This window comes from Crinia signifera, chromosome 2 (genome assembly GCF_055691185.1).
Source record: "Crinia signifera chromosome 2, ASM5569118v1, whole genome shotgun sequence".
NCBI classification, from domain to species: Eukaryota; Metazoa; Chordata; class Amphibia; order Anura; family Myobatrachidae; genus Crinia; species Crinia signifera.
Genome location: NC_139218.1, coordinates 282,397,349 through 282,408,748, shown reverse-complemented (window position 1 = coordinate 282,408,748; position 11,400 = coordinate 282,397,349).

Sequence of the window (11,400 nt, the reverse complement as noted above, 5' to 3'; positions counted from 1 at the left end):
GCGTTGTGAAATGCCTTTTTTAACCTGAAAAGTACATGTGTTTAAAGGATATTTAATTTAAAATATTTCAATAACATGGATTTATTAATCTTATAAATAAGTAGAAGTATTTGAGCATTAAGATCACAATATAATAAAACTTGGCATATATACAACAAACACACATACACACACACACACACGCACACACACACATTAGATAGATAGATAGATAGATAGATAGATAGATAGAATGACTAATGTATTGTTCATAGATTATTTGGCAAGTACAGTGTCTTTTATTATTTATTGGATTGGATTTGGTGATCAAGATGCTCATTTTACCAGAATACAATTTATTTTTGTCAATATTTTTTTTTCAAAACGCCTAGTGACCAATGAAACTTAATTAACTAGTATAAAGGGTGAAATTTAATAGGATGAGAGATTCAGAAAGTGAGAGATTTGGTAAGAAATCACCAGTTTTTTTTAAAGCATAAATCATTTACACTGTAAAATCACACTGGTTGTGCAGTGTAAATGATTGCCACTTTAAAAAAAACTGGAGATTTCTTACCAAATCTCTCACTTTCTCTCATACTATAAAATTTCACCCAAAATGTTCTTTTGCAAACCAGTTACTTATATAAACTTTGGTTCTGTAGAATACAAAGAGTTTACACAGCTATAATTGTATTGTAAATATGTGTGCAACACATTGAGATACTCAGCAATATTTAGAGATAAGGGGAAATCTTATCGTTTGTGCCATTTTAATATACTATTATTTGAAAGGTGGCGTGAAAGCTTGTAAGTGGAAAGAAGAAACTAATTAGGAAAGACTTCATGCCATACTCCAAGATTGGGCAGCCAGGTCAGCAGAGAAGAAGTTGTGGCATTGCATGAGGAGGTGTGCGGGTAGGTCTCATGAAATAGGGTGAGACAGGGTAGGACCTCACAATTGTGTCACTTGGCTCCACCCTACCATGCAATGCTGTGATTACTGGCATTGCGATGCAGGCAGTGTGGCCACGATTACAAAATTCACCAGGAAAATTATCAGACCAACCCTCGGCGGCCTACTCTAGGCATTGGCATCAGGTTGTATGTTACACATGTGGGCAGATGAAGTGGGATGGTGGTGTACAGCGGGAAACTTGCCCACTCTTCCAGGAAACCAGTATTGCCACACAATCTTTGAGAACCTCCAGCCTCCAGCTGATTAGGCAAGTCGCAAGTATGCTTCATAGCTAATGTTAGTAAAGTTAGTAAGTAAAGGCTGGTGACAATTTGGGAACATCACTTATTTATGCCTCATGCTAGTATTTATCAGATAAATGTACTACAGGTCGGGTATCCCGTATCCGGGCATCCCGTATCCGAATTATTCCAAAAACCGTGGTTTTTTGGAATAATTCCAAAAACATTTTTTCCCCCCTAACCCTCTTTTAATACTTACCAAGTCCTCCGGCGTCCATAGCAAGCCTTCAGCATCCTCTCCAGCGTCTCCAGCGGTCCCAGGAGTGCTTTGCGCGAGTGCGCGCTCGCGCCGGTGACGTCACCGGTGCGCCTGGGAACTTGCGCAAAACACTCCTGGGACCGCTGGAGACGCCGGAGACGGTGCTGGTGGCCTGCCGTGGACGCCGGAGGACTCCATGGATGCCGAGGGACCATCAGGGACCCACCAGGGGCAGGTAAGTATGCCTAAAAAAAAAATATTCCAAAAACCGGAATATTCCCTTATCCGGAATGCTCGTGGTCCCGAGCATTTCGGATAAGGGATACTCAACCTGTATTCTAATTACTGTAGGGTAAGAAAGTTTTTTCCCATCTGGCATCTAGTGTAGGATGTTTTTTTGCTGTATCACACTCAGAACACTGCCCTTTGTAGATTCTATCCATGACATAATGCTAAAGGTGCAAAACATAGCTGCATCACACCAGTTACCTTATTGTGAAGCATTACAAAAGGCATTCCCAACCTCAGTCCTCAAGGTACAATAACAGACCAGGTTTTAGTGATATCAATGGTTGAGCAAAGGTGACTTAATCAGCACCTCAGTTTAATTAAACAACTGTGCTAAATCATGTGTATCACTAAAATCTGCACCTGCACTATAAAGGGGGGTGTTGGGTGCCATAAATCTGCCTATCAAAAAATCAAGGATGTCTATGAGTATCCTTGTTGTACTTAATGCAGGTGGCTGCTGTGGAACTTCTAAGACCTCTCCTCCATACTTTCCCTTAAGGCATACTTCCCTACTTTGTTGCCCCCTCCTCCTTGCACTCTGTTGTGGATTGCAAAGCGATGCCTCCAGGTAATGCAGACAGGGGCAGATTGGGAATTAAAACCAGCCTGGGAAATATCTTGAAGCAGCCCTAATGTGGGGGGGTCTCTCCAAAATCCATATACATACCACCAGCCTGTGGGGCTGGTGAGATAGAGACAGGGGGGTGACAGGGGGTCTCTCAACTGCCCCCCAAACCGTGGGACACTGAGTATGGGCCACCTTCCTTAAACACATTATGCACCATAACAAGTGGGCCCCTTTTTCTATCGAAAAACCTGTATACCTTATGCCACATAGTATGAGCCAATATTCACATTATGACACATGGAATGATCCAAAATTCACTAAATGCCACACAGAATGAGTTAAAAAATAACATTATGCAGCACCCTATGAGACATTATGCAGCACCCTATGAGACAAAAATCACATTATGCCAAACAGTATGAGCTAAAGTTCACATTATGCAATGGAATGAGAATACACAGGGTGAGAGGGAGTTGGTGCAGGGTGAGAGGGTTTGGTGATGAAGGGTGAGAAGGGGGTTATAAGGGATGAGAATAGAGTGGCAGGGTTGAAGAGGATGCAGGGAGGGAGGGGGGACACAGGGCGGCAAAGAATGCTGGGAGGTGCAGGGTGGCTGAACACAAAGGGAGGGAGGACGTATGCAGGGTGGCACAGGACGCAGAGTGTGAGGGAGGCATGGTGGCACAGGATGCAGGGTAGGAGGGGGAACACAGAGTGGCAGAGGATGCAGGGAGGGGAGTCACAAAGTGGTGGAGGATGCAGGGAGGGAAGACGCAGAGTAGCGTAGGTTGCATGGTGGCAGAGGATACAGGGAGGGGGAATGCAGGGTGGCGTGGGATGTGGGATTCAGGTAGGTAGGGGGGAAGCAGAGTGGGGGGGGGTATGAAGGGTGGTGTAAATGTATATATAGATATGTATACATATATATATATATATATATATAGGTAGTAATTAGAGGTAGGCACAACCATTTGGAAAGATGCAAAAAAGATTTCTTTATAAGGTTCAAAAAGCGTAGCAGATACAGTCCATGTCAAATTTCAAAAACTTGCATATACTTAACAATGGCAATGGCAAGGAAGCATGGTGGTACTGCACACAGCCGCATGGTCAGAGCTGCTCGACAGCTGTTTCGGAATGAAGGTTCCGTCGTCAGGAGCACAATTGACCAGCTCAAAGGGCCAGGTATATATAGCACTAGCAATAAAAAGACAATTACTCACCTGTGATCGCATGTGGTATGTAATGGAGCGTTACGGCTTCAGCCCGCACTAGTGCGTCACTTCCTGGTTGAATCTGATAGGGTGTAGAGCTGTTAGGGATCTCACGTGACTCACTACGTGACATGGCTTCTGCCGGCACAGCAGTGATCACCCTGGAAACCGCAATACAACTCTTGCCAGTAACGTCATCACCCGGAACTCACACGTGATAGGTTATACACCCACCTACGTGTGCGTCACCATGGAGACGCGTCTCTGGTCGCAGGTCTTAGGTGTCAAACGGCATAAAATACACTAAGCATCAGATGCCGCTGCATTGTCAGACACATTAGAGCACCCATAATACATATTTTAATGAGGCTGGCCGCTGGATCTTCAGCTCTCTCAGAATAAACTATAGCGATCACAGGTTTTTAGTCTAAATTGCTGTGTCCCATATACCTGGTTTACAATAGACATCATCAAAAAGTGAACACAATGAATACAATAATGAAAAATATTTACAAAAGTTATTTACAAAAAGCAGTTGAGGGAAAACTCCTCATTAAGACCCAATGGAGACATGGAGGATAATTGATTAATCCAATAACACTCTTTCTGCAATAAAAGTTTACCCCAATCTCCACCCCTACGTAAGGGGGGAATCTGATCGATCGGCTGAAATCGAAAATCCTTAAGAGTGTGTCCCTGGTTTACAAAATGTCTAGCTACCGGAGGATCAATTTTAAACATAGCCTTCTTAATAGAGGAACGATGTAATCCTATTCTTTCCTTTGCAGTGTGGATTGTCTTACCAATATAAACTTTATTACATGGACAAAGTATTGCATATATTATAAATTTGCTGTCACAATTTAATTTAAACTTTATCTCATATGACTTAGATGTTAGTGGATCATTAAAATGTGTACCCACTATTAAATATTGGCAATTAACACATTTAGCACATTTAAAGGACCCATTTTTCGGTGTGAGCCAATTTGAGGTTCTGGCAGTCATCAAATCAGATTTAGCGATAATGCTTTTGAGGTTATTACTTTTTTTATAACAAAATCTGGGGTTATCATAACATAAACGTCCCAGCACCTCATCTGACTGAATAATATGCCAGTGCCTCAAAATGACTTCCTTGATCCTCTTGGAGGCAATGGAATAAGTGGAAACATAAGCTATAGCTTCATCTATTTCAGTAGCCGAGTAACCTCTTTCCTTAAATCGTGTACCCATCTCATGGAGTGTGGTCTTGACTTCACTAGGTGATGATGTTATACGGACCACTCGCATTAGTTGGGAAAGGGGTAAGCCCTTTTTGAGGGGCATTGGATGAAAGCTATCAGCAAAAAGAATGGTGTTCTTATCTGTTGGCTTTCTATACAAATTAGTGGACAGTGTGCCATCATTGTTATTAATACAGACATCAAGAAAATTCATAGTGACTGCACTAAATGACATTGTGAATCTAATCGTAGATTCCAATGAGTTGAGATGGTCAACAAATTGCGTGAGGAGCTCGGGCCCACCAGTCCAAATCATAAATAGGTCGTCAATAAATCTAACGTAAAAAGAAATATACTTAGAAAAAAGTGTGTTACTCATTATATTCTGCTTCTCATACATATGCATAAATAAATTAGCATATGCTGGGGCCATATTTGACCCCATTGCTGTACCTTGTACTTGCAAGAAAAACGAGTTTTCAAAAAGAAAATAATTTTTGTTCAACACAATTTCTATAAGCAAAAGCAAATAATTGACATTGGGACCTGTATAATGTGGACTGGCGGACACGAGACTCCTCACTGCATCAAGACCCGCCGGTGTTGCCCAGCCCTGAGTTAATATAATTTGTTTAGATAATTTGTGCAGATCCTTTTTTTTAATCTTCATTGGAAGGTATGATAAATTTCCTAATGCCACTACATCATTCCTTTACTAGGTATATTTGATATAAGTATTTTGGACAGTGTTACATTGTTTCTGAAGCATTACCTAATGCTATATATCAAGGGCGGCCAACCCACGGCTCTTCTCTCTGTAATGTACGGCTCGGCGGATACCTCCCTTTGATGTGCGGGTCAGCAGTCCCTAACTTTGATATGTGCCTCCTGCTTGCACAACGCGATGGTCCATGACCGCGCACATGAGCAGTAGCACTAGGAGGCAGCATCCCTGGTGCCATTGTAGTTTCTGCGGACGGAAAGTGCGTATGCCGCTTTGAGGTCTCATGCTCCGTGTGGCACCTTCACTGCCTCCTGCCATCCTGAGCCCTCCTGGGCTAATTTAAACATTTGATATATTAATTCATTCTTTCTCTCTCTCCTCTCTCTCTCCTTACCAATATGCTGCCATGTGCTGCTTCATAAGCTTTTTGAGCCTTTTATGTAATCTATCAAACATTTGTTATAAGGAGGGGTGCGGATCTTTTTTTTACAGTTTGGGGAAGATTACATATACAGGTTGAGTATCCCGTATCCGAATATCCGTTATCCGAATTATTCCGAAAACCATACATTCCAGAAAGTGAAAAAAAAATATTTTTTTTGCTAAAAACTCACTGGGGGCATTTGTAACAGCATCACTGGGGACATGATATGTAACTGGCACTATATATGTGCAAGACAATGATTGCTTGGCATTCAAATTCAATATCTGAGATAGTACGCAAATTTTGTTTCATGTTTTAAAACCTTGTTTTTTGAACAAATAAAATATCTTTGTGTGTATTTTATGTGGTAATAAAATATATTTGTGTTTATTTTATGTGTTTATACAGCATAAATGCAAGATACTTCAAAATACATCATTGAAATATTAAAATATTCCGAAATACGGAATAATCCGTTATCCAAAAATCTCCTGGTCCCGAGCATTTTGGATACGGGATACTCAACCTGTACTAACGGTTTTGTCATTTAGCACCCAGGATTTATAGCAGTAATGGAATGCAGTTTTTTCTTATACCTTAAAAAAACTGGGACAGGACCTTGTGCCACCTAAGCCACAACCCATTTCAAAATGGCGTGTGGCCTTCTGGGAGATAGGACACGCCCATTTTTAAATGCTATCGGCTCTTTGTTTTAACAAAACATATTTTTTGGCCACCCCTGCTATATATTAACACGTTTAGAACAATATTTGATTGAACATTGATAATGAAAAAAAGTATAAATATATATATATATTAATTTACAGGTACAAATTGTTTTCCACTTCAATCATGGTGGTGTCCATTAGCAAGGGTATATGTCCTTAATTGATGGTTTTTAGAAGTGGAGATGCTTCCCATAGCAATCAATAATATTGCCAGTGACAGCCTGCATTCAACAGCGTCCACCCCCTTCTCCCACACGGCATCAATACTTAAGACCACCCGTCCACAACTGCAGTGCCAGTAAATGAAATGTCAGCATTGATATGAGGCAGTGCAGTAAAAGGCTTTCCCAGCCCTCCATGCGCCATGTACACTGTGACTCAGCGCAACCTCCGCACCACATTATGGACCGGATATACTAAGCTTCAAAAGTAATAAAATGGAGAGTGATAAACAACCATCCAATCAGCTCCCACCTCACATTTTTCAAACTCAGTCTGTGACATGGCAGGCAGGAGCTGATTGGCTGGCTAGTTTATCAGTCTCCATTTTATCACTTTTGAAGCTTAGTGCATCTGGCCTTCTGTCTTAGTACACGACATCACCCAGGTACCGCTCCATTGCCACCTTGCCAGGGCTCCAACACAGCTCGAGGCAGCCAGCATGTGAGGGTAGACCAAGCAGAAGCCCTGTGAAGGTGGTACAGCAGTGGCAGTAGGGAGTCTGATGACCCTTCTGATTGAGGTGAGGAGACAGACTTGATACCTTCTGGGCTGGCTGTCTGGCTGCTACTCAGATACAGTAATCCGGAATGCTAGACAGCAGGGAAGGCTGGCATAGGCACCTGATCATTTTACATATACCATATATACTCGAGTATAAGCCTACTTTTTCAGAATATTTTTTATGCTGAAAAAGCCCCCCTCGGCTTATACTCGAGTGATGGTCCCACTTGAGTCAATAAGTTTTCCCAGTTTTTTTGTTGTAAAATTAGGTCCCTCGGCTTATATTCGGGTCGACTTATACTGGAGTATATACGGTGTATGTATATATATATATATATATATATATAGTAGTCGAGATGGCTGGCACTCCTGTCACCTTTTAATAATACCTTGGTGCCTTCCCCAGAGAGCCCAAGACGGACAATCCAAAATACAAATAGCAAGGTGGGCGGCACTCAGCAGGATTCCATACCACAATAAAAAGACCAGACTTTGGGTTTCGTTTTGCCAACGTTTCAAATCTTATTTAAAGATTTTTCGTCAGGGACAATAAACATTACAAATGATCTTACCTTTATACCATACAAGAATACAGTGCACTCCCCGCCGTCCCGCCACCGCATGCCCGCTGTCCGCCTCAGATGACGTCACCCCGCCTCGACATTCACTGTCACTGGAGCGCAATGCACCCGGAAGCATGCGTTCCATATCCCTCTGACACTGCCACTGCCGTCAGAATTACCTAGTGCGGTGCCTGGAGTTGAGGGGCATCGGGGCTGGATCATTGTGCGTGTCTGGCTTGAGGACTTCTGGAGGAAAAAATAAAGCATTTTTATTAAGTGAAAAACCAACGATTAATAAAAACAATTTAAAAAGAGAAGATGATGGTCTGAGAACAGACATGTACACAAAACCAACTGACATGAACACTCTTCTTCACTATAACAGTCACCACCCCAAAGCCATGAAAAGGGGACTTCCTTACTCGCAATTTTTAAGAGTAAGGAGGATTACCAGCAATGAAGCAGAAGTGGCAAGAGAAATGGAATTATTGAGAAACAAGTTTTTACAAAGAGGATACAAATTACAAGACCTTTTAATTGCTAAGAACAAAGCATTAATGTTGCCAAGATCTGAAAGTCTTAAGACCAAACCGAAAAAAGAACAGAAGGTCCTACCCTTTGTAAATCACCACACCACAGCCAGTGAATTGGTCAAAAAAACCATAAAATCTGCATGGCCCATTCTCGCAACAGATCCCAGTCTCCCTTGCTTTAAAGACACCCGTATCCTTAACAGTCAGAAGAGAGGAAGAAATTTAAAAGATTGGTTGGTTAAAAATTATGTTACAGCTAAAAAACCAGCCAATGAACACTTTATGACTAAAAGAAGCGGGTGCTACAAGTGTTTAGGTTGCACTACATGCAGCTATTTAGAGACTGGTTCTTTTGTCACCCATCCACACTCGGGACAAAAGACACCCATACGACATGTGCTAAATTGTTTAAGTAAATTTGTTATCTACATAATTAAATGCCCATGTGGCTTAGCCTACATTGGGAAAACAGTGTGTACATTCAGAGAGAGAGCAAACCAGCATCACCATGCCATACGCCAAATCCTAGAGGGGAAGGAAGTGGACCAGCCGGTGGCGAAACACTTCAAAAAGGCAAGACACTCTTTGGCACAACTGAGGTATAAGATCATTGACCATGTGGAAGAACCAAAAAGAGGAGGAGACAGAGCCAAGTTGCTGCTACAGAGAGAAACCCTTTGGATTGCAAAATTTGACACGGTGGCACCAAGAGGACTTAATGAGCAACTGTCCTGGACTCCTTTTCATTAGTATGAGAAGAATTCTCCAGAGGTCCATTCTTGGAGATTTTTTTCCCTTTTTTCTTTTTTTAAAAAAAGGGGGAGACTTTTTCGGATTGCTCCTTTTTGAAGATTTTTTCATTCAACATATTTCCCAGTGTTATCCTCTACAACCTAGGTTGTGAAAATTACATCTACATTCTAATATCTATAAAAAAAATTCATTGTCCATTTTTTGAAAAACAGTTTTTCTAAAAATCTTTATAAGCAATAATTTTTTGTATCGAATCAAAATATTCAGATACATTATATATTTAGAATATAATCAAACTAAAATGGCTTTGTTAATGTTTTATAACTACATTTTCATTAACGATGGTAGATGTCCTTGATAGGCAAGCCCCGCCCCTTATAAATATTCATATCTTTATATTTTGCTTATTTTTCCCTATTTTTCTAAATTTTTGTCCTTAACACATCCTACATTAGAGGGAAAACGTACCAGACTAATTGATGCTTTTTATAAATTGTTTTTATTAATCGTTGGTTTTTCACTTAATAAAAATGCTTTATTTTTTCCTCCAGAAGTCCTCAAGCCAGACACGCACAATGATCCAGCCCCGATGCCCCTCAACTCCAGGCACCACACTAGGTAATCCTGACGGCAGTGTCAGAGGGATACGGAACGCATGCTTCCGGGTGCATTGCGCTCCAGTGACAGTGAATGTCGAGGCGGGGTGACGTCATCTGAGGCGGACAGCGGGCGTGCGGTGGCGGGACGGCGGGGAGTGCACTGTATTCTTGTATGGTATAAAGGTAAGATCATTTGTAATGTTTATTGTCCCTGACGAAAAATCTTTAAATAAGATTTGAAACGTTGGCAAAACGAAACCCAAAGTCTGGTCTTTTTATTGTGGTATGGAATCCTGCTGAGTGCCGCCCACCTAGCTATTTATATATATATATATATATATATTTAGATAAACTATAATATTCCTTATATATAAGCATGTACAAATAGCAATATATACAGTTTTAACAGTAAATACAAGTATCTCTGCTGCTGTCTGTGACTGTGTTATGTAAATGTCTCCCATTTTGTAAGTATACATGTTGGATCCCTGCCGTGGTGTTATTTCTCAGTGTATAGTTATGGTGGTTTTTATGTTGTTGTTGTTGTTGTTGGTTTTTGGAGGGAGGGGGGGCACCAAATGACTGCCTTGCCACGGCATCGGAAACTCCATTTCAGCCATGGTACTATCCAATCATCTTTTAACTGCCATGTTACAGGCTGTGTTTGAAAAATAACAGTTAGAACCTGATTGGTGGGTTTTTAATCTATCTCCACTTTATCTCATTCCATAACTCCTAGTTAGCAATATACTTTATTCCGCTGTTACTAAGAGGAATTTAATGGCACTTTAATACACAGTTTTTTTTTCCATTTGAGGCTCTAACGTTATCATCATTTACTATATTCTTTCTTCTAGACAAGGAAATGTTGACAGTTCCTTATGTGATAATTGGTGAATGTTCTGATCAATATTTAAGATACAGAAATAGTTTTTTTTTTTTTTTAAAAAGTCAACATCTTAGGAAAGTGTTACAAAGTAGACAAGAATTAATTATTTTGGACTGATATAAGTTTTGAGAGGATTGTGTACAAGTTTTAAAGAACAACTAAACACCAAAATTAAACTGACATATGCACTTTTAAGTTACATTGCCCTCTAACAGCAGGTTATTCAGAAATTATAAATAAGAAAGTTTTCTCTATATAACTTTAAATAAGTTAAATAAGAAAGTTTTCTCTACATAGCTTACAATTAAAGCTACAGCGCATCCTGTTAAAACACCAAGGGGGAGATTCAATTGCCTACTGAAAAAGTGAGGTAGCCTCAGGCTTTAACACCCACCACTATTCACCTCTCTTGTTAACGCCCATTAAATTCGAGTGTTATCAGGCGTTAACATGGGTTATTGGGTGTTAACACACAACGGGTGAAATTTAATAGGATGAGAGATTCAGAAAGTGAGAGATTTGGTAAGAAATCTCCAGTTCTTTTAAAGCGGCAATCATTTACATTTCAAAATCAAACTGGTTTAGCAGTGTAAATTGGAGATTTCTTACCAAATCTCTCTTATCCTATTAAATTTCACCCACTATCCTTAAATATTTCACAGATTTCCGTGTTGACATTTTAGCAGCACCATTTATCCCGTTGGCTATGGGGATTGGGGGGAATTCG